At 56.4% G+C, this 26,736-nt stretch overlaps 1 protein-coding gene across 1 annotated transcript in view; it reads right to left on the bottom strand.

The window, feature by feature from the left end:
* Window positions 1-24,729, bottom strand: part of LOC122385384 (SH3 and multiple ankyrin repeat domains protein 3-like) — a 114,806-nt gene extending 90,077 nt beyond the window's left edge. Inside the window, exon 1 of the mRNA XM_043373616.1 lies at window positions 24,435-24,729. The gene's annotated coding sequence lies outside the window, so the exon portion shown is untranslated. The remainder of the gene's footprint in view (window positions 1-24,434) is intronic.
* Between the last annotated feature and the right edge of the window lie 2,007 nt (window positions 24,730-26,736).

The raw sequence follows: 26,736 nt of genomic DNA, 5'->3' as shown, positions 1-26,736 counted from the left end.
GACTTCACAAGAGGTCTGTTCTTCCTTGATATCACATAAGCAAATACAGATGTGCCCTGAAGTGTAGCAAGGCCATGTAGAGGGAAATGCAGCCTTAAGGCACCTTCTCGTGAGTTTAGGAGTGCGATCAGTGGGGCATCGAGTCTCGTGTACGAAGACTGGTACAAGCACAAAATAAGATAATACAGTCTATAGATAAAAAGTATTTTTACACACCGATAAGAAGACCTATAACGTTCAACGGCTTTACGTCTGTTAGCGCGCGAAAAGGTGAATTTCAGCATTTTACCAGAGCCCTGTCGTTCTCCTATGGACATAACATAGGTATGCATTACATTTGTGTTGCCATACAACCTGTGCATTGTGCAATGTTCATAAGTGTGTGGCAACCTCGCGAACAAAGAACGTCGCGACCACATTTTATCAGCGCCATCCCTCTTGCTGACGACAAAAGGCAGCTAAAATATGTCACGGTCACGCACTGAACATGGCTTGAGCTGGCCAATGAGCTCATCCGTGAACGTCGTGCATGACAAAAGCCGCATGTTTTAAAAGACTTCAAGCGGCTCACTCAACATGACACTGAGACCAAGGCCCCATAAGACCACCTGCACTGTGATTTCCACAGCATCTTGAGAGCTCCAAAATGTTCCCGCGCTGATCTGGCTGACACGCTGATCCGGCTGACGCGCTGACGGGTCAACGATGGGTCACAAGTCACGGCCACGGGCCAGGTAAGGTCCACGGCACGGCACGGATGGCCAGGTAAGATCCAGGTACACGGCACGGACGGCCAGGTAAGATCCAGGTCCACGGCACGGACGGCGAGTAAGATCCAGGTCCACGGACGGACGGACGGACGGACAGGTGCCTCGGCGGACAGAGCTGGCCCGCCGCGGGCGGAGACGAGCCGACCGGGCGCGGTCAGAGCCGGGCCACAGTCAGTCACAGTCAGTCGCAGTCACAGTCAGCCGCGGCCCCCGACCGCGCCGGAGCGTGACTGGCCATCCGTCTGTTGGCCGGAGGGACGCCAATGTGACGTGTCCCTGTGTCTCAGGCGCCTGTCCGCAGCTGCACTCCGCCGGTGCGCACACACGCCGCCACTCCCATCTGCATATGGATACGTGTAGCGGGCCGGCGCGGCGCGGCGGGGCGGGGGCGCCCGCCAGCCGGTCACAGAGAGTCGCGGCGCCAGCCCCAGGTCACAGCCGGTCACGGCACGGGCCGCCCGTGACAGTGACAGCGGCGGCCGAGACACGGCTACCGCCGCTGCGACCAGCACCGTACGTGTGGTCCGGCATCAGGCGCACAGGATCCCTGGGCACGAGCCGCATCCCGGCAGCCCACCTCCGCTGGGAGAAGCCAGAGCGCCGCCAGGGATCGAGCCGGCTCGCGCACACCAGCTCACCAAACTACATACAGGGTGTCTCAAAAGTTCGTTCACAGGTACCAGCCATGCTTTTTTGTCAATAATTCTGAATCAACAAGAAATTAACAGCCGAAATTTTGCATGGGCATTGGTGACAACCATCCTCAAGCAGTCTCATTTTTTCAAGTGCATTCGACCCTTCATGAGCTCACAAAAAGGGTTCACCTCTGACCATGGGTCAGGCACGAAAATGTAGGTTGCAAAGTCGGGTATGTTGTGAAACTCTCTGTTTCAGGAGTACTGGGAATGGTTAAGTCGGAAATGACACATGGCTAAGTGTCGGCGAGGATGAGTGCAACATGATGATCATCTCATAAAAACGGTGGCTAAAATTTTTGAAGGACGAAACCATGCGAGACTAGCGGCGTTTTGAACGACCCTCGCACGACAGCAGACTCGTGTTCCGGAAAGCAGCTGAAAATGCGGTCATAACTATTGAAAACTGGCAAGAAGGTCACAGACAGAGGTTACCCATTTTCAAAAAGTGCAGGTCATCGTGAAATAAAGACAAATTATAATTTAAAATTGTTTATAATATCTATAACGCTAATTTTTGGGGACAATAACACAAAAATCGTCAATGCCAAGGACACCTGACCCTCCAAAAGTGTCAGTTATTGTAAAATTTTATCTAACGAAGTTTCAAGAGGCAGATCTGCAGCGAATAATTTTCTTTTAAACACAAAATCCCGATAAAACCACACGATGGACAGGTTTGGGCCGTTTACAAAGCAGAACATCTCCCGAGGAAAACACTCCGCAACCGAGCGAAGGTCTTGGCATGGGGAATGACGAGCGCTTGGAATTTGCAAAATTTGCATAATGTGTCTGAGAAACAGACGTCCGACACATTCTGCTACCATATGATGCGAAAAATTTACTCCTGGTACTTCCCGTTTGTTCAGGACTGGGGTCGTTTTGAAAAGGAAAATGGCGCTTGGGATGTCGGCGCCAGTCATTCATGAAGGAGTTAGCGCCAGAGAATGCCTACAAAATACTCAAGAATGGTGTCGATGCAAGCTGTCGGCTTTCAGGGAAAATCAGATGTTGCCGGGGAGCTAGTCAAAACTAAATCCGACGCAGAAACTGCAGGGGATTCCCCTGCAAGAGCTTGAAAGCTGGTAACCTTTTATCAGCCTCCGGCAGCTGACGGAGCAACAAAAATCGGTATGGGCAAATATTTTTGGAGATACAGCAAAGGGGTTGGTTTCCAACCTTCTTAATCAGTTGTCAAAGCATGCATATTTGTCTAGTGTACACACAGACACCAAAACCTTATACTTTTGGCCGGTTCTTATATGCTTTATTGGCATGAGAAATGTGTGAACGAACTTTTGAGACACCCTGTACTCCTGACTCCGTTCAAAGTCGACTTCAGTCGAAGTGGACTCCGATGTAGGGACAGAGCGGGCAGCCGTCGGAGCGGGGCAGCTGGGACGGTCCGCCGCTCGGCCGCGATATGGGCCCGCCCTGTCCGTCCGAGATGTGGGTCCGCCGCTGGGCCGGCCGACCGGAGATGTGGGTCGATGGTCCAGGCGCCGGAGAGCGGAGCGCAGCGGACACCGCGAGACGAGCGGTAAACATGAGCCCGAGCGGCCGACCGAGCGGCCCGAGCCGGCGCCGGGCCGACCGAGCTGCTGATGGCTGGGTCCGCTCAGTGGAGGTACGTATAGGTAGGTACAGCCCTCTGCAGACTGCGTGGTAGGTATTCTTTTTTTCGACAAAACCGAGAATAACGCGAATACTATGCTATCGGCCACTCGGAAATCGTAATAGCAAGATGCGCGAGACTCCGCAGCTTAGATTGGCATCATCACCGTATGCGTTTTCGATCCAGTTTGGCAACAAAACCCAAAAGTTTATATTTGTCCCCAAAACAAACTTTTACATTTTATTGCCACACAAGGCGTATACTTTGTTTAGCGATAGGCCCAATCGAAGGAGTGGAGCATGGCGCATCTATTTGCAGTGAGTTTCGACCGACTGATAACGTGGCTTTTGAATTATCATCAGTTTTGTCGGGAAAAAATACCTACCACGCAGTCTGCTGAGGGCTGTACACTAGGAAATGGGGCGCTGAACAGACACGGCAGGCAGCCGCGGACGGTAGCCGGGGATAAGTGGGGGAATAGCCGAGATGGGCGGCTCCGGCGGGTCGGCGACACGCTGCAGCCAGCTGAAAACAGTCGGCTTACAAGTCACTACTGCATTTGCCGTCCGATTTGGGACACCTTCAAACCACTTATAAGGAACTTAGCGCCGGCGAAGGGGCGTTCACCAGTGAGCAGCTCGAGGGAGGCCCACCGTTGGGCGACCTGCGGCTGGCGCGGCGGCTGTGCGCCGACCGTGAGAGCGCTGACCGGGCCGAGGCCGCCGCTGCGGCTCGCTGCGGCTGCCGGTGGCCCACCTGTAACGGGTCGCCACTGCCCTCCGCGGCAGCCGGGCCGGCCTCCTCGCCGTCGCAGCTCCCGGCTCGGCCGAACCGGGCCGGTTCCGCCGGCAGAGTGGTCCGAGCCACACAGCAGCACCAGACATTCGGCCGGCCCACCCCACCGCCATTCCACCCGCTGCCGCTGCCGCTGCGAGCGAGCCCGCGGCCGGGCGGTGCGCCCATTGCTGCCACAGAGGCCGCAGTGGCGGCGGCGGCCAGCTCCCGGCGGTGTGCCGAACGACCGGCTGAGCACAGGTGGGTCTCCCATCGACGCTCGCGAGAGTGACGGCACCAAACAGGGGGTCATTTTAGCCTGCACTCGGCTGCCTGGAGCTGCGCCCTGTCCGGCGACTCTCCACTGTCCTGTGTCGGGGAAGAAGGTCCGGACCGACCACTGCTCTCTATTCATCACGCTGCCCGCTTCCGAGTGGCGCGACACGGGCCGCGCCGGCGCTGTCCGAGCTGCCGGAGCTCAGCAGCGGGCCGCGGCTGAGCTGCCGAGCGGGCCGCGGCTGAGCTGCCGAGCGGGCCGCGGCTGAGCTGCCGAGCGGGCCGCGGCTGAGCTGCCGGAGCCCAGCAGCGGGCTGCGGCTGAGCTGCCGGAGCCTGCAGCAGCGGGCCGCGGCTGAGCTGCCGGAGTCCAGCAGCGGGCCGCGGCTGAGCGGGCCGCGCGCGCTCACCGGCCGCTCACCGGGCCGGGCGGCGGCAGCGCGGCGCACTCGGCCGCCCGGCGCCCCCGTGCAGGGCTGCACCCGATGTACAGCGGCTGCCGGTGGAGCTGCAGCCATCGGCCATGACACGGATGCGCCAGCCCATAATAGATAACCCAGTCCCACACACTGTCAGCTGATTTATAAATTCAGCGTCCACCGACCCGACCAGCACCGCGCGCTGGGGGCGCAGGGACCACAGGGCACAGTGCGAGGACCACAACACACGGATCCCAGCATGGGGACCACAGCACACGGAACACAGCGCCTCAGGCTATGTGAGCGGACGGCAGCCGTGCGGTCCCGACAATTCCGTCAGTCAGTTCCATCCCGCCTGTCACTGTCACTGGCCAGCCGAACAGAGTTAGGCGACTGGGACGGTGGGCCGAGCCGGGAGCGCGGAGGGCGCGGCCTCTACTCGCCCCCGCACCCGGTCCCGCCCCCGGTCCCAGTCCCCAGTCCCGGTCCCCGGCGGGCGGCCGGGCTGGGAGGCGGCGAGTCGGCGGCTCAGCTCAGACAGAGGTGCCGATCACAGGAGAGGGGCACGGAGAGCAGCCGAGCCGATCACCTCGACCCTGCACAGACGGACGGATGGGACGTGTCTCGGCCGATATCAACGGCGAGCCAGCGGTGACAGAAATAGCACGGCTCACATAGCCATCCGATCAGGCGCAATAAAACGAGTGCCTCCTAACTCCCGCTTTGACAGGCCGCCTTGAGACGGCAGGTCAGCCGCCTGCAGTCTGACCTTCCCAGCACAGATAGCGGCGGGCCCGAGCCCCGAACTCGAGTTGGCATTGCGCGCTGTCAACAGACAGAGTCCCACAGCCGCGCCGGTCCGTCGCCCTGACGGCGGTGCCAGTGCACCGCCAGCCAGACCGCGGCCCGTCCGCAGCGTCGGCGCTCACACCAACGGCTTCTTGACGGGCTTCGCCGGCGAGGTCATACAGACCAACTGGCAGCTGCCGCCAGCGGACGGCAGTGGGGCTCCGGTCTGACCGCGCCCAGCGGCCCGGTCCATCAGGTCAGTCACAGTCAGCAGCCGGCGCAGAGCTGCTGTCGCGTCCCGCCGCGCTGGCCGCCAGCCGGCTCCGCTCCTGGGGTCGGCCGCGCCCGTAACGGGGCCGACCGAGGGGGAACAGCGCGGCGGCCACCTGTGCCCGGCCCGGTCGGCCCACCTGAGCCGCTGCGGCAGTGTCCCCATTACCGGCGCTGGTTACGGGCGGCGCCGCGGCGGCCGGCGACCCGCCCGCACCGCCATACCGTGCGCAGCCCGCAGTGCACGGGTGCAGCCGCCGGCGCGGCGCGCGCTGCAGTCACGCGTGTCACAGATGTCCGCCGCCCGCCGCCGGCAGCCATCAAACCCGACCACTTCCGGAAACAGGCCCGTAAACGTCCCCATGTTGGCCCAGCAGTTTGACACGCTCGCACCACAGCGTTTAGAAGCGAAAATGGCCGCTCCCTCCAACAATATTATATTTGTATCCAACTAGATCAAGAGTGCATCAAGCGACCTACATCTGCAAGAAAGAGAGTTAATAGCCCGTTCACTGGTTAGCATCTCTGCGCCAATAGAAACCACAACACTGCTCACGCTGCCAACACACGCGAGCAGCCGGCCGCCAGTGTCTGCGGACCAGGGGCACCAGTACCACACCACTGCACTGCGTACTCCTCGCCGACCGTGTGGGTGGGGCTGCCTGCCACCGTCATCCTGGCAGCGGCGCGCGCGCGCACAGTGCCGCCGCGCCGGCCCATCGGACTCCATCGCTCTCCGATCCGATATAGGGACGACGGCAGGGGGCGGCCGGCCCCGTCCGTCCGCCACAGACCGACCGCCGCCCCGGCACGGAGGGCCACAGACTGACCGCCGCCCCGGCACGGAGGGCCACAGACTGACCGCCGCCCCGGCACGGAGGGCCACAGACTGACCGCCGCCCCGGCACGGAGGGCCAGACTGACCGCCGCCCCGGCACGAAGGCCGCCCCACCACAGACTGCACCGAGACCCTCGGCAGCTACTCCGAGTGAGTGGCGCCAAGCGGGCCGCCCGGTTCCGCCGACACTGGTCGGCACCCGGCCGAGCCGAGCTCGGGGGCGCGGCGGCGCTCCGTGCTGCGGCGGCAACACCCTCGCCCAATAAGGTCCCAGATGACGACATTAGCACTGACGGCGCGACCTTGCGGCGGGCGCCACCGGCCAGGGCGCGGTGAAACCCTACGTATGTAGGCACTCGCCACTTCTCGGCAGGGCGTGGATGCCAGGCGTGCCCGGGCCGCACTGCAGAGCTGGGTCCGCGCTCCTCCGTGCGGCCGACCGGTCAGTGGCGTAACGGCGGTCATCGGGAGCTGTCACACCAGCTCTATCAGCCCGCAGCACCCCAGCCCGGCCCACAACTAATCACCATTTACAATTAATGAGCGTCGTAATGAAACACGCGAGCTCGTTTCCAAACAGACGAACATCCTTCCGGCCAGCGCCGCCCACGTCGCTGAGTGTCTGTCGGCGACCCGCAGCTTCAGGGCAGCTGCAGCCGCCGAGGTCGGGCAGCTGCAGCCGCAGCTTCAGGGCAGCTGCAGCCGCCGCGGTCGGGCAGCCGCGCCGGGTGCCGCTCAGGGTGCAGCTGCCGGCGCCATTGACACCGCCCAGTGACCGGGCAGTGACCGGGCCGGCCGTCAGCAGCCGCCGTGACCTATATCGTCCACCGGCCGAGAGGCCCGGCGCCGTCTGCCGTCTGCCGCGGGCAACACGTGCATGGCGCCGCTGCTACCCTGCCCTGCGCGCCGCTCGGTGGCGCAATGGAGCACCGACCGGCCCGACTCCAGTACAAATGTACCCCGCTCTAGACCGCACGGTCGGTCCCTGACCAGTCTGACCCACGCCAGACCGGACCGGACCAAATGGATGGCGGACTATTTAGAAAAAAAATACATTTTGTAATTAAACAAGCCATGCATATTGCCCGCACGCAAATATCCCGTGCGACATGCGGTGTCATGACCTGTTGGCTGCTAAGGACTAGCTGAGAGTGTATGGCAAATACCAGGCAGCTCTGCAATACCGAACCGGAGTCGCACAAAAGCAGTGTCCGTCCTGTAGGTATGTTAGGCCAGCCGCTGTGAGTCGCTTTGACCTCGCTCCCTCAGCAGTGGAGCAGCAGACAGTTCGGATCTAGACATATCTCAGTCTCGTGCCGGCCCGCCGCGCGCTGATGTCATCGAGGACTTGGCACGCTATTGCCGAGGTTGGCACGTGGCACCATGAGCGCCAGGCCACCGGCAGAGGAGTTCCAGGTACCCACACGGGGCGCGGGGCCCACCGGCAGAGGAGTTCCAGGTACCCACACGGGGCGCGGGGCCCACCGGCAGAGGAGTTCCAGGTACCCACACGGGGCGCGACTCGTCCGTCCCTGCAGCCGCGGAGTTCGGACCCGAGGCCACTGCGCAGTGGCACGGTAGCTCGCGCTTCCATCGGCGGCCTTAACTGATCGACGCCGCGGAGTACATGACCAAAATTTGCAGTACATGCCACATGGCGAGCCAAGGTCGTGTGAGCAGACAGCAGGCCTGCTGCAGAATCGAGTCGCTCCGTCTGCCGTCCAACTCCGCGCCACAAACAACGCACCCACCCTCTCCACGGCTGCGGCCTAAAAGAGCGAGCGGCCGCAATCCGCCGCCGCCCTCCTCCGTCGGTCCGCCGGCAACTCTCACAGCGACGCCGGGCTGATTTATAGCGTCAACACTCCACCGATCCGCATTAGAGATGCCCTTTTTGAACCCGCGAACCCGCTTTCTGCGGGTTTTCAAAACCCGCAGGGTTTTTGGCGGGTTTGAGAAGCAAAACTTGTCGTGTGGCGGGTATTTGGCGGTCAGACTTAAGAACCTATAATTTTTTTTATTTTTTTTTAGATGCAAAACACAATGCCAAGTGCATTTGCTCAGGTTAACAATACAACATTCATCAAAACAACTTTTAAAACAGAACCAAATATAAAAATATATCAAGGAAGCACATTTCAAATGCAAAACTGAAAACAACCAGCAATAGCATCCACAGTCTGGCAATGACCAAACCAGGGTACAAGCAATAAACTACTAAGCATAAATAAATGCTGATGAAAGCATTCCATAAAACATAAAAGACCCTGAAAGCAAACTTATAGGAAGCTGAACTGAAGTCTATGTGCACTGTGCAGTGTGCACTAGATATACATTATGGAAGAACCCAGACTTAAATGAGATGTTGAAAATCAGAGCAAATGCCACATGTTACTTTATTTGCGTCTGGTCGGCATAAAAAAGAGCTATCAGCTAAACAAAATTTGATGCAAATTCATTGATTACCTATCCTACTCTATGTTCTGTTCCACCCTATATTACGAAAATAACACACCAATCACCCTTACAAAAAATCAAAATATAGACTGGCCGGCCCAAACATAACGCAATACAATACTGGCGCACTTCCGACATTCTGACAAGGATGGGCATTTGACTGCGTCAATTTTGGTCTCTGAGGTGAAGGAAAGCTGTCATTGATGACGCAATAATTTTCAATCAGTTTTTCTGTCTTGGTTTTTGAATGCCTCAAAATAGCAGTTATACATGTTACAAAACCACGTAGCTGGTCGCATTTATTTCTTTTGTCTTTTTACGTCCTTATCATTTGTATGCCGACAGATGACCAGCCGGAGAGCATTACCAAGACCATCTATAAAATCATTACATTTAATTTAGTATTTACTGTCTCTTTATTTCTAAACCGGTGATTAACCTCTAAATTGTAAAACTTTAGCTGTTGTGTAAAATAATTTAATCAGAATGGCACATGAATATGCATTATACAACAGTGTTTTCGCAACAAGTTCGACTAACTACGGCCGCAATAATTTAGTCGCTGTAACATTCCTTCATCAGCTGTTGGTGACGCTTCTGACGCATGTTTCCAGAAATGCGTGGTTCATTGGTGGTTAGTTGCAAGGCCATATATGTTATTATAGTTGGTTTTTGCTGGGATTTTGCATGATTTGTTTTATGTGTAGATCGACTGGATACTCATTATTCACTGTGTCACTATTTATTTTTAACTGGAAATCGCATATCTTTTTATATCAACATTCATTTTGATAACAATATCATTCCAGAGGCCTAACATTGAGAGGGAGCCAGAGTGAAATTTTGATCCTCAGCCAATGCTGAAGGGTAAGGTGAGAGAAAGATTTTACTGAACTCTTCAGAAAGGAATTTCAAATGTATTGATGCATTATTCATTTTCCACTATCCAGTGTGCACTTCCTGAGGACTTAGCATAGCAATTTCAAGTCCTTACTATTTGTTTGGCTGTCTTTTTCTGCACAGCAATGAAGCAAGTAAGGTTTATATAGCTCTAGCATTGACTCAGCTGTATTTTTTTCTTGCAAAAGTATGTTTTTAAGATTGCGGGTTTTTTGCGGGTTCGGCTCAGACAAAATCAGCTTGCGGGTAGTTGTGGTTGGGCAAGGGGTAGCTGCGGGGCGGGGCGGGTAATGAAATTGCAAATTTGGGGCATCTCTAATCCGCATGTATCATCGCCGACGAGCAGTCGACACCGGCGCCGTGTCAGAATCAATAACCCCGCGCCTCCCCGCAGCCAGCTCTCCGCAGCCCAGCCCTCCCCACAGCCAGCTCCCCACAGCCAGCTCCCCGCAGCCCAGCTCCCCGCAGCCGTCCGCGGCACCAGCGCGGCGGCGGCGGCGGCTCCGCTGGCAGGATGTGGTAACGAGCGGCGCTCGTAACGCGCACTTTGGGCGCGCGCCGACACGGCCGTGCTAACTGGCCCCTTCCGGGCGGCGGCCATTAGCACCCATCAGCGGCATCATCGCAGGCGGTGCCGCGCCGACGGAGCCACGGACCGACGTCCGGACCGACAGGCCACGCCGCACCGGCGGACCGACGTCCGGACCGACAGGCCACGCCGCACCGGCGGACCGACGTCCGGACCGACAGGCCACGCCGCACCGGCGGACCGACGTCCGGACTGACAGGCCACGCCGCACCGGCGGACCGACGTCCGGACCGACAGGCCACGCCGCACCGGCGGACCGACGTCCGGACCGACAGGCCACGCCGCACCGGCGGACCGACGTCCGGACCGACAGACCACGCCGCACCGGCGGACCGACGGACGGACCGCAGTCAGATGTCGAACACAAACATTTTCAATCTTCCAAGACACTTATACGAACGTCACACTAAATCACGGTTCCATCCGTCGTCTCATTTTGACGCCAAGCAGTCCCAAAATCGTCCCATGACCGTACCTACACCTGCCATCACTGCTCCGACAGAGACCAGGAGACAGACCCACTGCTCCGACAGAGACCAGGAGACGGACCCACTGCTCCGACAGAGACAGGGAGACGGCCGTCGTTGCCCGGCCGGGCGACTCGCTCTCCGGGCCGGGAGGAAGATGGAGTCCCACTCTACGTCCCGTCCCCACCGCGGCTATCTCACCCGGAGAGCGCCGCCTCCATCCAGCCCATCCAGCGCGGCGCATTGAGCGACACCCCAGATGACCGTCCGGGCACCGCTGCCCGGCAGCATGACGGCACGAAGCGCGGCGCCTAACGGTACTGCGGAGCGCCGGGCCGCCTCTGGCGCGGACAGAGCACACACCTAATGGGACCGAGAGGAAGCTACAAATCACGATGAGGGGTTCGAGAGAGCATCCTGATTTGAGACCGAGGACGGAGATAGGAGCGCGGAAAATGTACGAGCATGCACAATGCACATTGCACAGCAGAGTGAGAGAGAAAAGGAAGGGAAAGGGAAAATGAGCACAGAGGGAGAAGGAGACAGAGACAGAGACAGAGAGACAGAGAGACAGAGAGACAGAGAGACAGAGAGACAGAGAGACAGAGAGACAGAGAGACAGAGAGACAGAGAGACAGAGAGACAGAGAGACAGAGAGACAGAGAGACAGAGAGACAGAGAGACAGAGAGACAGAGAGACAGAGAGAGAGAGAGAGAGAGAGAGAGAGAGAGAGAGAGAGAGAGAGAGAGAGAGAGAGAGAGAGAGAGAGAGAGAGAGAGAGAGAGAGAGAGAGAGAGAGAGAGAGAGAGAGAGAGAGAGAGAGAGAGAGAGAGAGAGAGAGAGAGAGAGAGAGAGAGAGAGAGACATCTCGGCCACGGCGCGCGCTGCAGCGTTCTGCCAGCATCGTACGGCACGGCCGGACTAGCCGGCGTATCCCGATCCGAAGTACCCCGGAATATCTCCTAAATCTCGGCTACGACCGGCCGGCTGCCGTCGCAGCGCCACCATAGGGAGAGCCGCCGCCGACGACGACAGAGGCCGTCGGCCTCCAACGAGCGCGACGACTTTGCGTCGGCCGGGCGCCGACTTGGAGCTCGGAGCACGTCGTGGCGGCGCGCGGCGACAAAGGCGGCCGGTGGTGCCGGCGGCTCGGGACTGGCTGTGGGAGGGAGAGCGGCGCCGACTGCCGCTGCAGGAGGGAGCGCGGCGCCGACTGCCGGGCGGACATGGGCCACCGGCAGCCGCAGCCGCAGCCACACCGCGTGCCGCGCGGTCAGAGACGGTGCGTGTGTGAAAATAGACCGGCCGGCGGCGGGCAGAGGCGCCCTGCTCGGCGGGGTGGCCGCGCAGGTGGCCGGCCGGCCGGCCCCGTGCCGAGCCCAGCCGCCGCCGCCGCTCCCGTTCAGTTCCTGGTCCTGTCCGCTACTCGTCAGTCACAGCCATGCACTGTATGTACATACCGTGTAACTACATGTATACTGCGGCGGCGCGGCGCTCATGGTAACCGGTCTGAGCCACCCCACTCCCCAACGGATGAGGCCGCCGAGACCGCACCTCCGCCGACTACTTCGTCGCCGGCACGGCATCCCAGCTGCGTCACAAATGTCACAGCACGAGCCCCGTCTGACGGCCTGCCATCTGAATACCGGCCGGCAGGACCGGGGCGCCGCCGTGCCGGTCGCGCGGAGCCGCCCGGGCCGGCCTCCTATCGCCGCCGAGTCGGCTACGTGACCGGCGGGCCGGAGAACATCAGCTCCGACACTCGGTTCGACGGTATTGGACACTTAGCCTCCTGGGGCGTGTGTCGATTTGTTGGCGGGAACACTGGCGGCCGCGGCAGAGACTAGCCTCGACAGGATCGGGGAGGGAGGAGGGGGCGGGTCGGTCACCTGACGCCCCCCCCCCCCCCATCTCAGGCGTCCGACGATAGGATTGGGTGAGGGTTAGGAAAAGGGTGGGTCGGTCACCTGACGGCTGACGCCTCTCGAGCGTCACTGGTCACGGGTTCTGCTGGCAGTAGGCCGGCGTACCGAGCGACCCACCGCGAGCCCGGCCCTACACCAGCGAGGTGTCAGCAGGGCACTCCAGGTCCAGACTATTCCCCGCCTCAGGTGTTGAGGAGCTCTCTCTGACCCCCGGATCGCTCCCACGTCCGGTGACCGCGGTGCCGATCCTCCGAGCCCGGCCCAGGACGGCGCGGCGCCGACCCTCCGCATCTCCCAGACGCGGCCAACGGCGACCCCCGCCAGCGCTGAGCGGCTGACGGGACACCCCCGTCGGACGTCGGTAGGTCGACCCCGACAAGCGCGGAGCGGACCGCGTCGCGGCTCGCCAGCTGTGCCGCCGTCCCGACCGCACCACCGCGCGGCGGACCCTCATAGAGCAGCGGCGCCGTCAGAACGGAAGTGACCCCACGGCGACCTCATGGCGTCCGTTCAGTTCCGCCCCCGATGGTGGCAGGTAGTGGAATGTCACGGCCGGTAAATGACGTCATGGTGCGACTGCGGGCATGACGGATTCGTACGTGCAGTGATGTCACTGATACACAGCGGGGCGGGACCCCCGCCTTCCCGACGCCGGAAAACACGACCAGAAGCACGGAGCTGCTCGGAAACATGAAGAAACTGACTGAAAGACGGGGAAACTCGGAATCACTAAGGACTCACCGAATCCGGACAGAGCCAATCGCTGGAGTCGCGCCCAGCAGCCGTAGCTGGCCGTAGCGACCCCGGCTCAGCGGCCCGAGCCCGGTCCGACCCCGGCTCAGCGGCCCGAGCCCGGTCCGACCCCGGCTCAGTGGACCGAGCCCGGTCCGACCCCGGCTCAGTGGACCGAGCCCGGTCCGACCCGGCTCAGTGGCCCGCGGCAGGCTCACCAGTTTAACGTTCGCCTAATTACTGAGCTGGTGCGCGCGTGACGACAAACACCCAAACAAACAGCCGCAGTCCTTGTTAGCTTCACCGCGGTGCGGTCGCGCCGGTGAGAGTTCAGCGCGGGAGGAGCGTCATCGGCCCCAGCAAACAATACAGCGTCACAGCCGCACTATCAACAATCAATGGCATCCGCAAAGCCGTCAGTTGGCAGGAAATAAGATAAAGTGCTCTCAAGCATCTACTCGGCAAATGAAGCCGTCTGATTGAGTGCAATCTGGCAGGCACAATGGCGATTGCGGCCCGATTCAAAACACTCGAGTGAGATAGGCACGTATTAGGTAAGGTGGAGATGTGGCTGCGTCAGTGATGCCCGTCAGACAGCCCTACTGAGTGGATAGATACAGATTGGGGGACAGGGGAGGCAGGCAGGATGGCTGAGAATCATGGAACTGACGGACTGGACGGACTGACAGACTGGAGTCTGGACTGACAGAACAGACAGACTAGACTGACAGGTCTGACACAGGGCTGAACATTCACATATACATACATGCAACGTCCTTAGGCAGGCTTTTAAGTTTTAGATTTATCTTAATTAGGTAGTCTCATCATGTATTTGACGTGGAATACCGAAAAACCATACTAATCATGGATGTTTCCGAAATGTATGAGCATGAGTAGGTATGAGTATGAGGACAGACTGACAAACAGGACTGGACAGACTGACTCACTGACAGAACTGACTAGTCATGACCCTAACGGCACACACCTGAGCCGTAGACATGCAAACTTCACACCTGAACCTCCCAGCAGTCCGAACAAGACAGACGCAGCCCCGTCAGCAGCCCCGGCGCCCTTGACAGGGCGCGCATCCCTCCCACCGGCCACCCGGATCGGGAGCAGCCAGCGCGGCGGCGCCCGGACTGCGACGAAGGTCAACCAGCAGCTGGACAAGGCGCCCCGCCGGAAGACGCGCCGCGCATCTCGCCTCCGGTGCGCCATTAGCGGCGACAGCTGGACCGCCACACGGCTGGCGCGCGTGGCCGCAGGGCCGGGCCCGGCGGCGCGCCACGGGGCCGGGCACGGCGGCGCGCCACCGGGCCGGGCACGGCGCACACGGCATGGCCGAGTGGCACTCGCTTTGTCCGGCGGTCCTCCGGGATCCCGGTATAGCTCGGAGTGCCGTCCCGAACCGTACGACCGGCTCGGGCGCGGAGCCCACAAACGCTGCCCGCTCGACCTCCAGCGTTTCAGCAACGGGAGGCCGATCGGCCGCCGCCGGCGCCGGGGTGCTCCCGGCCCGGCGCCGGGGTGCTCCCGGCCCGGCGCTGGGATGCTCCCGGCCCGGCGCCGGGGTGCTCTCGGCCCGGCGCCGGCCGGGCACTGGCGAGCACCCCACGGGCGGGGCGGAGCGCAGCAGCGACGGCCGTTTGTTGTGACTGCGCGGCACTTCCCTAAACACGCCCCTGACACGTGGCAGCGTGCGTCCCGGCGCTCGTGCCTCGTTACGCGCCAAGCACAGTGCACCTTTGTCAGCAACAGTTCATGGCGCAGTGCAGACACTGGCTCCTCTATCGTTAGATGCGGTGCAGCCCTGTATACATTATTTTAATAGTGGAATATTGACGACGCCTGGGCGCCAGTCCAGGCGGCGTCTCTCTGTTCGGAATTATTCTGCCTGGTCTATTTTACAATCGACCTTCCGACTTAAATAATAATCAACTACGCATTCCGCGTGCGTGCGTATACCTACGCATACGCGATGCGCGTCGCTCGCGTATACACATACTCGTATATGTGCTGATGCGTAAGAAATCTATAAGGAAATCACGCCAGCGCAGGCCAATGTATGTGTAAAGGTGAAACCGGCAGCCAGCAAAACCACCCCAGTGCCGGCGGCGCGATGCGGCCCAGTGTCGTGCCTGGCGGCAAGGCGACTTTCCTGCCAGACTGGCGGAGCGGCGCCGCGCGCTGATTCAGACGCCGTAGGTGCAGTCAGTGTGACATGGTGCCGGCTGGCCGGCCGGACCTGGCTGCGGGATCGTGTGAACCCGCCGCCGAGCCGGCGTCACACTCGGCGAATCCGGTCCGGGCACGCCGCACGGGTTTCACAATCGCCGACCTGTGGTAGCCACCGCGTGGCCAACAGAGCGGCCGCCGCTGCGAGCAGACCCGTCACCCGGCGCTCCAGAGGACCGGAGAGGAGCGGACCCGGTCCACCAGAGGACCCGACCCCGGAGATCCGGTCATGAGGACCCGGCCCCGGGCCGGATCCGGTTCGTTGCGCCAGAGATGCCGCACGGAGAGCGTCAGGGGCCGCCCTGCAAGGTCATGCGGCGGTGCGGCCGGAGCGGGTCAGCCCCGGCGGCGGGCCGGGCGTGTTGCCACATCGTCCGACATCCCGCCGGCCACGGGTCGTCACCGGCGGCCGTGGCACGCCACCAGCCGGCGGCGCTCTTTGTCTGCCCGTCCGCCACAGCGGCTCGGCCGGACACTTTTTGCAGCCGATTGCACGATTGGCTACAGGTTATCGGTGGCTCGGCCCGGCTAATTCGCCGCTGACTCCCGGCGTCTCGGTCGGCGCCAGGTCGCCAGGCTACCACGCAGCCTTGCCTAGAGGCGAACAGGTGGAGCGGGCTTCCCATGATCCTGTTCGGGCCGCGCCGGCTCGACGGGCGCAGCTCCCTGCCGAGGCCGCCTCCTGCCAGCTCTGCGCGGGCTCGACGAGCGCAGCTTCCTGCCGAGGCCGCCTCCTGCCAGCCGCGCCGGCTCATCGGACGGCCAGGCCGACCGGCGGTCGGTACCCCTGGCCCGATGTAGGCAGCTGCAGCAACTGGACCGTCAGACGAGCTGTGGGCGGTGAGGAAGGTCCCGGTACTTCTGCCCGCGCACTGTGTTCAGCCGCTGACCACCGACCGTCACACTGTGCACCGCCTCCTCACGCCGTGCCGTGCCTCCGGCAGCACGCCGAGCCCGGCGGCTGCAGCAGGGGCGTCTCGCCGAGCCCGCGCCGCTCCGCTCTGCCGGCCGGGTCGTGCCTAGCAGGCCCACGCGGCGCTGCACGTGGCACGGCACCTGTGCTCTGTGTTCGACGCCCAAACGGTCCGCGCGGACCTGGCGTTCGCTCGCTCTCTACACCTGTCCCCTGCCACCTCTGTTGTATCTCCCCTCTGGGGCATTCCACGTCAAATCGAACAAAAATCGGCTGTTTTGCACCTTACCATCAGCGATTTCATTATAAATTTGTGAGCGAGTTCCTGTGTGGCCCCGGACATTACATTGATGTTTTTTGCACATTCTGACCAAAGGTCTTCTAAATATAGGGCATCAAATTTTTACAAAATGTTGCATCTTTATATTTTTGAATGACCATAACTTTGGTTGTACTTGTTTGATTTGAATGAAATAACCCTTACTATTTAGGTAATTTCTTAAGCATTTGTTTAGAATTGCACCTACTTAAATATATGACCTTGAAATTTGCTTAACTCTGTTCTTAAGCACAAATATCGAAATAGCAAAAAACACGTCACCATCGATTTGGCTCATTTTCATATATTTTATTGCCTATCATATTCTTAACAACCTGTGAAAAAATTAGAGTGGGCCATTCATAAGTTTTGAAGAAAACTGCACATATGCAAACGTATGTTAGCACGCGCAGTGGAGGAGGAAGAGCGAATTTCGCCCACCCCTCCTGTTTTTCGCCAATATCTCATAAGATTAATGCGAAATTAATTATGGCTACCTGTCAAGAATTGAATTGGACATCTCATCGTGCAAGCAATAAGAAAATCGGTTCACAACTGTTCTAGTAATAGCGGTGTAAAGTGAACATCCTGTCGCCGCAGCGACGCGGCGACTCGGCAGCCGGCGCCGACCGCTACGCGCCGCCTGAATTGTAGACTGTGCCGGGACGGAACGGAACAGTTCCGTCTTTACATCGCGCTCCCTACCGCTGATTTCGTTCGATTCGCGTCCAATTTTGTGAGAAGACTAAGAAATGTACAGGCAATCTTATGGTGAAAGAATTTTGAAAATCGGTTGGTAAACAATTGAAATATGATATGAACGTGTAAACAGAAAATTGTGATTACTGCATTTCCCGCATCGGCCGAGCCCGCCTTGCAGCCGGCGACATGTTACTCTTAGCAGGCCTTTAACTGCCATATTTATTATTGGATTAACTAGAAATTCCCCATACATACTATAAAATGTATGTTCTTTCGTATAGTGAAGATCAAAAGACGTGAAGATATCGTTGCGTGATAATGTTTTCGTTGAATTTACTTCATGATGCATTTCCACACGGCTCAAAATTCACCGCAAAATACCGTTTGCCTGAGACACTTTTACTATGGAACGTGAATGCTTGACTACGATGACTATGCATTTCCATTCTCGCAGAGTTTAGGATATCACTAATCAGCAATCATTCATTTAAGAAAGTGTACACAAGCAAGCATGTCTTGACTCTGTCTTTCAAGGTCACGCGCGGTTGCGTGATGTTGATGCATGAAAACGGCGTTTGCCGCGAAAGTTATGAATGGCCCACTCCAATTTTTTCACAGATGGTTAGGAACATTGTGACGGACATAATATGTAAAAATTAGCCAAATCGAAGGTGACGTGTTTTTTGCTATTTAAATTTTTATGTTTTAATTCAAGGTCAAAAGCATTTCAAGGTCACTTCAATTTCATCTTATAATTAAAAATCAAAGCCTTATCAATTGCCTATAAGACCCTGTTAATATCATTTTGATACCAGAAAAGGAACCAGAGTTATAGCCATTTAAAAAATTGATGTGTGGCATTTTTCACTATATTCGATGACCTATATCTCAGCGATACGTTATCAAATTTCGAAAATATTATACGTAACTCAGTTTTGAACCATGCCCAGTCTGCCTACAAATTTTCAGAAAAATCGAAGGGGATGACGGATTTCGGTGTTTGATTTGACGTGGAATGCCCCCTCTGATCAATAGCGCTATGAGTAATAACTGGTGAACGGCGAGGGGGCCCGGCGCGCTCCCCCACCAAGACCGGTGCCGTGGGAAGGGGAGCGGAGCGGGCGCGCGCTGTCCCACTCAGCACTGCCGAGCCTCCCGCACCGCTCGCCGGAACTGTGGCACACTATTCGATCGGACAGTGAAGGCGTCAGGGCCAGCGAGGAGGAAAACGTCCACCGCACGTTATCACGCCATCTGCCGCGCCGGAGCAGGGATAATCACCCAGGCACTGTCCAGTGGTATGCCCTCATCACGAAATGGCCTTGTGCGCCAGTTGCTCCAGGAAAATATCCGCACGGTTTTGCGATTCACTTTTGCGCGGATGAGTGACTCGATGTCGGAAAAGAGGTAGGGGAGAGTGAGGCAAAGCGGCCAACTTAACGCTTCTTGCGATACCGACGCTTGATTTTTAATGTAGTGGATTGTGTTTTTTGCCATGATTACTGTAAGTAAGATTTACCTACTTTAGTAAGATACTTGATTTTTAAACTTGGAAATATACTTTACATACCAATGTGACCTATTAAATTGCCTTTTATTTCAACTAAGTTTCACTTCCAAAGGCGTTCTTAATGGGAAATATTGGCGAAACTTTACACCTATGCATTTTGGCCGCTTTGCCCCCATACCCTGGGGCCAAGCGGCCACCGGCGACTACTTAAGTCCCGATATGAGAAACACTGCAGAGGTGGGCATCGCTACCGGAATTTGGAAACCGCTACCGCTACCTTCCGCAACCTGAGGTACCCAAAGCGCAATCGCAACTCCGAAACTATTTTTCAGATCTTGAAACCGCAACTCGCAACTCCGCAACTCCGCAACTCCGCTACCCATCTCTATTAGGTACCTATGTTTTATCAGTTTTCGCCCTGAAGTGCAGTGCTATGTCTGATAGGAAGCACCTTTTGAAAGTCATCAGAGGTCATCAAAGTGAAAATGTTCCCGGTTTTCCAGGATTTTGATGAATTTCAGCTTCAGACGCTCTAACTCGAGAACCAGAAGAGCTAGAGCGGCGCAGAAAAAGAAACTATAGTCCATTTATAGCACTATGTGGAGTAAGACGTCAGATAGTTTAGCCTCCAGGGGTCAAAAATCTAAAAAATAGCCAATATTGACGAAACTAGTTTTTATCTGGCATAACTTCTAACATAATTTAGCTAGGTCATTAATCTAATCGCCATAGCATTTCTCCACCAAGGTGCGTCGTTTCGAGGCCATCAATGATATATAAGATGACCTCGAAAGGTCAAATGCAAAATTTGACCTCAGTTGAAGGTCACGACCTGACCCAAATAGGCCATGCTGCATATCAATTGATTAGTCTTGACGAGATAAACACATTGAACTTGTCCTGGAACCCGTATCTCGCTTCAATCCCGTATCTCGTTGGCGGCCCCGGTAGCGGTTGCGCTTTAGAATTTTTCCCTTCCGCAACTCGCAACTCCGCAACTTTTTGGGGCTCGGTAGCCGATCCGTAACTCCGCTCCCATGAGGGTAGTCCGCTAGTTGCGGAGTTGCGGAGTTGCGGACCTAAGTTGCGCAATGCCCAGCTCTGAGAAACAGAATAATTGCCTCATGTACGGATAGGGTATTTGATGGTGACAAGGCTCAAACGAAGATGGATGTTTAATCGGTCATCTTCCCACCTGTAGGCAAAGAAAGAAAGGATATTCATGGAAAAATATTTCATTGCATCATTTGGTAACTAATGTAACCAAAAAGTGGGCGAGATGAATGCATGACGACACATTTCAATATCAAAAACGTTTGTTGTCCAGGAAGAAACAACTTATGGCCAATTCGGAGCTGGCCACTTTGCCCCGTCTACTTTGCCCCAAGCATACTGTCCGAGACAAAAATATCCCAGCTCAGCTATTAGTGGGGCAAAAAGCATTAAAATTGGTAACAGACATCTCCAATAACGATGCAATGCATGAACAAGATCGCTTAAATAAAATTTCATACGGTTTTGCTATGAAACAACATTTAAAAATCGTAAAAATAGTTAGTAACCTGGCAAGAAATGCTTTTCCGTGTATCACAGAACAACGGCGATGGGACGGAAACCCCGGTCTGGCTCATTCGAACGACCGTGAAGAGAAGTATAATTGGCAATCATAAATTGGAGCTGACGCCAGCTGTGGAGGGCTAAAACGATGAGTGGCCGTTTTGCCCCGGGTGGCCGCTTTGCCCATCTCTCCCCTACGTGGCAGCTCTGGCGCGGACCCGTAACGGTGACCTAGCGCCGGAACCTCACCGGGTCCGTATGGTTGGTCATATGCTCCGCACGTGCCCTCGGAGCGGCGGCCGAACAGCCCCATGCCGAGACCAGGTCCACCTGACTCGAGGCCCACCGTGGGCGCCGGTGTCACCCAGCCGCCACCGAGTTGCCACAGCCACCGCCAATCGCCCCCGCACTTCTCGGAGGGGGGGGGGGGGGGCGGTCGGGTTCGCGAACACATCCCGCCGGACTGGGCCGAACGTCCGCCGATGGCCCGGTCGGTCCGTCGGTGCGCCGCACTGCTGCGGCATCCCCGGATCGGTGACCACCGGCCAAATGTGCCGGGCCTCAGACCCCATTCCTCGCGAGCACTGAGCCAAACCGGTACGTGGAAGTGCAAGCCAGGGACCCAAATTTGGCTATCTTAACTCAAACTAATGTTAAGGTGGGATGGTCCCTTTAACAAACGAAATTATACAACTGACGCTAATACGCCTTCCGATCTCAATAAAACCACCTCCATTTCTAGAGGGTGCAGCTTCTTAGGCGTAAAATACTACCAAGCTGTAGGAAATCACGTTCCCGCCAACAGCTTCTCCGCCCGACCACGGACACGGGTTACAGGGGCCGGGCAGAAGTATCCTCTCATGAGTTGACGCTCCTAGAGCTGGTTGCGCCTAAGCCGCGAATATCCATGTCTCGGAGAGTTTGGACGGCGGGCAGCCAGTCAAGGTCAGTACCTACTCAGTACCTATGCGTGTAAGTAGAGTAAAAGCAATGTCGGAAAGGTTTAGCGGCGCGACTGGGACCGGCCGGCCTGTGGTAATGCCGTGGTGTTCACTGTTCAGTCGTGCATCCGACTCCAGGCACCGCCGCCAGGGCGGCTCATAGCGGACGGACTGCAGGAGTAGGGCCGGGCCAACGCACTATGGTTGGAAACGGCCTCACGGATGGCCGGGGGTCAACGCGAAAAAATGTTTTGCCCATAACTTGCTAATGCGTAGACCGACTGCGATGAAACTTTGCATAGGTCTACCAGTGTCTTTCGTGCATCATATAGTAACTCAGAAATGACGAGGTCACGTCACGTCACGCGTGTGTGACGTCATCATTGCAAGTATGTTATAAGTCGCCTATGTCTTTCGTTATGTTATCGATATCGCGAGGCATTTTGAACATGTTTTGAATACTGCTATTACTGAATGGATATTGTTGTTATGCTTTAGGGCGAGAAATATCAACGTAGTGACGCACAGTGTCTTACTATTGGTCATTAAGGGTAAAAAATTTGGAGAAAGAGTATTTATGATTTTTTTTTTGGATTGGGCAAAAAAGTGAGAAATAAAATGACGATCAAATGACAAAACATGCGTCAGATCAGATTAACCCGGCAGTTGCTGGGGTATTTCCCCATCCACCGTTGCCGGGGGGGGGGGGGGGCGTTCAACGCCCCCAGCCGATAACTCGCGAACAAATAGGCGCAGCGAAACGCACGAGGCGCGGCAAACGAAAGAAGAACGCGACGAGACGATTCACATGAATACTTTACAGTTGAATTTCGAGGTCACAGGTCGGGTCAAGGTCAGGTCAAACACTTGAAATCGGGCTTTCAGTAGCACGGACTGTAGAACCTCGCAATCGGTGCCTCGCGTTTCGCGTTTCGATTATATCGTCATCACTCATCAGTTGGTCCTAAATAAATTCAGTCATCAGTTGGTCCTAAACAATCTGTCACAACTGTCACAACTGTCACAACCCTTCATATAAGTGCTAAAAGAGTGTGAGATCAATGTAGGGGTCAGTCAAACATAGGCCACTGGCCAGGGTCAAAGTCAGGTCAATCAGGTAAGCACATAACCCCGAAAATTAAAACTGGTACCTATTCGCAGCCCATGCATGACACATGTTTTATGGGTACTTTTGGGCGTAGAACACGATGGTGACATTCATTTTATCATACGAGTACGTGGCTGGTTGAAAACAGATCAATTTCAGAAATGCATGCATCATGGTCGTGAAGTAGTCACGAGAAATTGCCAACATTCAGTTCAAGATTTTGGGAAATGTAGAACGACGATCAAAAACCATAGATAGCCATTTGATTTGCCATGGTATTTACAGTGTAATGGCGTTTACAGCATGTCTGTATGTCTGCTCTGTCGGTGGATATCCATATCCATACTCCAGGATATCCACACACGTTTGCACGATATCCATACTCCAGGTGCAGCGGCGAGCAGTTACTTCTTACGAGGGGTGCGGAGTCGAAGTCAGAGTCGGAGTCAGAGTCGGAGTCAGAGTCAGAGTCGCCCAGAGTCGTGGCAACGAGCCAGGAGTCGGAGTCTGAGTCGGGGTCGGTCAGGAGCCCGCAGTGGAAGTCGGAGTCGGTCCGAATCGGAACAGCTCCATCACGACTCCGAAACACTGGCAGGGGTCCGGAGTCGGAGACAGAGTCGGCCGGAGTCATGGCAACGAGTCAGGAGTCGGAGTCGTAGTCGGAGTCGGATTTGGCGCCACCACGACTCCGCAACCCTGCTTCTTACCATCATTTATAAGGATAAGCGATTGCAAGACTGACGAGCCGACCTGGTGCTAACGAAGCGACGGGTAGGTACGCCTCGGGTGATGAAGCTTCACGGACGATTTTGCGCACAAGTGCGCAGTCTGCTTTTACGTTCCCCTTACGCAGAATTGAACAGAGACTTATTCTGCCAAAAAGCTCAATGGAGGTCGATGGAGAACTTTTTGTATGTCCAATGAAACATAAACGTAATTTTGCAAATATTGCTGTGGTGACACTGCAAACAGAATGCAATGCCGTTCCTGATTTTGAACACGCATGGGAAAAAGAGTCACTCCACTCGATAGCCAACATAACAAGGATTATTTTGATATATAATAATCCAGTTTTACAACGTCATGGAGGTACTCCACATGCTATCACCAGCGCGGTTGTTTAAACCTTTGACGGCGCACTAAAAAAGCCACTATCAGAAACTCCCGATTCCACGTACAATAATGGAGACTAAATGCGCAACTAAATAATTTTTTCTGCCCAATTCAAAACATTTCATCAATTTCCAACAGAATGACACCCCAAATATACATATATTCCGAAATTGCCCACGGCCATCCGTGAGGCCGTTTCCAACCATAGTGCAACGGCCGCCCGCCAGTGACCCGCCAGAGGCATAGGGTCAAATGGAAGCACTGAGTCCACAACAGGATATAGGTAGGTACATTTCTCATGATATCCATTGGCCTATTTTATTTGTAGACCTAGACACCGATGCTGGATGCGACAAATCAAAATGTGAAGGGGTTACCGAGGAGAGCCGTCGGCACCCCAAGGGGATGCATCTCAACATCCCGTATCCTGATCTGGGTTAGCCACCTATCGGACTCGCGAAACACAGCTGAAGCACAATGCCAAATCACATCACAATCTTTGTCGCAGCACGGCACCCACCTGGCTGGGATCCAGCGCCGGTCACTCCGACTGGGACCGCCGTCCACTCCGACTGGGACCGCCGTCCAGCGCCGGTCACTCCGACTGGGACCGCCGTCCAGCGCCGGTCACTCCGACTGGGACCGCCGTCCAGCGCCGGTCACTCCGACTGGGACCGCCGGGTCGGCCGGTTCGTTCGCTCTCTGTTCGCTCGGTCACTGTAGGCCCAGCGGCCGGGCCGCCGCCACCACACGCACAGACACGCCGGCAGCGTACCCACTCCTCCTCACTCCCGCCAGCGACGCTCGCCAAGTGCGGCGCCGGCCGCGCCGCCTGCTGCCGCCGCCGCCGCCGACCGGCCGACACACTTGGACCGATCTAATGTTGGCGACCTAATTGCGGCGCGCGGAGGGAGCCGACCTGGCCACGGCGCGCGTGACGCGCCGCTCTCAATCGTGGAATGCCATTGCGATCTCCTTGATTGCGATTTGAGGGGCCGCAGCGCCAGCGGCCAGCGGGGCAGCCACATCACATCCGATCCGCGGAGCGCCGGCCAGAAGATGAGCCGGTTGGCGTCTCTCCCGCTAGAGGGAAACGAGGTGGGCAGTCAGTGCGCTTGGCTCGCCGCTCGATACGCATCATCGTTTGAAGGATCGGCCGCAGCGGGGGTCAGTGTATTTCGACTGCGTGAGGTTGGCGGGCCTGCAGGGGCTCCTCTAAGGAATTTTCAATCTCTCTAAGGCCAGAGGTCCAGATGCCAAACCTAAGGTACCCCCGAATCCAGTTTTCTCATCGGATCTAGGCAGGCATCGGTAAAATCCTTTTTGAAAGGATTGCATTCCCAATCCACATTCCTAGTGCCGAAGTGGATTGCATTCCTACCCGCAATCCCCTTTTTTCACTTGGATTGTGATCAAATCCGCAATCTTTTTTGCAATCCTGTTGTAGGGTAGCCTGGGGCAAGACGCCCCAGATAATTTATTTTGCTACATAACTTTTGTCCCACATCACCTGGAAGGCCAAATTTGTGCTCAATGCGTTCTTTGGACATTTTACTTTAAATTCCACCCCTCAAATTCATTCACTTATGATCGGACTCCCAGCTAGGAAGTGATTTGTGAAGCAACTGCAAATAGGGCGTTTTGCCCCAGCCCCAGGGCAAAACGCCCCACGGCCTGGGGCAAGAAGCCCCATACTCTAGATTAAAGATTAAACATGCTAGTTGACTAAATCTTATATGAGAGGTCCGTTAGACCTTGGGAGGCACGGCACTGAAGTTAGCACCTTCCATCCTATCAGGTGTTCAGCTACGACACTATTGTGTGAGCAGTTTTTTCACCTGCCTCAGAAGGCCAAATAATAAATTATTGCAATGCAAATGTTAACAAAATACTTCCTTTGCCATCCAGTTGCTGAGAAAAGTACATATAAATGCATAGAAACATGCCGTTCGCCAGCTACCGAACATTAGGAAGTGGGTAGTCCGAACAACACATGAGGTAAAACGCCCCATGGGGCTTTTTGCCCCGCGACCTACTGGGGCGTTTTACCCCATCACGTAGTACGGTCAGAGAACAACGCCTTGCACTCCAGGAAGACATAATTTAACACGAACCAACCCGGCATTATAAGCGTTAGACAATAGTCGTTCAAAATACATAAAAGTCGTTAACCTGATGTGGACGATAAAAGAACGCCATGATGCATAATCTGACAACAAAACATAAAAATCACTCCAAAAACACATTTTTGGCTATATCTCCCTAAAGCGTCATCACAATTTCTTTCCAGTCTGCTCATATAATGATCGTATAGTGCACGTTTTAGAGAAGAGAGGATGTTTCCCCAGAACCTTGCCAGTTCCGAGAAACATCGGTGAGGCGTTTTACCTCGGCGGGGCGACTTGCCCCGGTCTACCCTATTATTATGTGCACTAGTGGATCTGGGGGAGGGAGGGGCTGGGTCACAACCTGACCGGAAAAGGTCATGTTGCATACCAGCCGATCCGTAGTGTCGACCTGAACCTAAGGTGATTTAATCGCTCTAACATGTAGGGCTATCAAAATTTGTCAAAAAATGCTGGAGACCTTTCAAGACCTTTCATTACCTCAGGGACTTTAGGCGCGAGTTATTGTCGGAAACCAAGGGGGGGGGTCCGTTTGACCCCCCAAAAGTGCAAGGGTTAAGTTGGAAGCGATAGTGCATATGTTACAGACCGTATGAAAACCCAATCCGTTTGCAAACGGCCTGGCCCAGTCAGGCCGTTTGAAAACGGCCTGAAAAAGCCGGCCGTTTGCAAACCGCCTGAAATATCAGGCCGTAT

Source organism: Amphibalanus amphitrite, unplaced genomic scaffold (genome assembly GCF_019059575.1).
Source record: "Amphibalanus amphitrite isolate SeventyFive unplaced genomic scaffold, NRLGWU_Aamphi_draft 000216F_arrow, whole genome shotgun sequence".
Classification (NCBI taxonomy): Eukaryota; Metazoa; Arthropoda; class Thecostraca; order Balanomorpha; family Balanidae; genus Amphibalanus; species Amphibalanus amphitrite.
The sequence above is the reverse complement of the archived record's forward strand: the minus strand, read 5'-3'. Positions and strand labels throughout refer to the sequence as shown.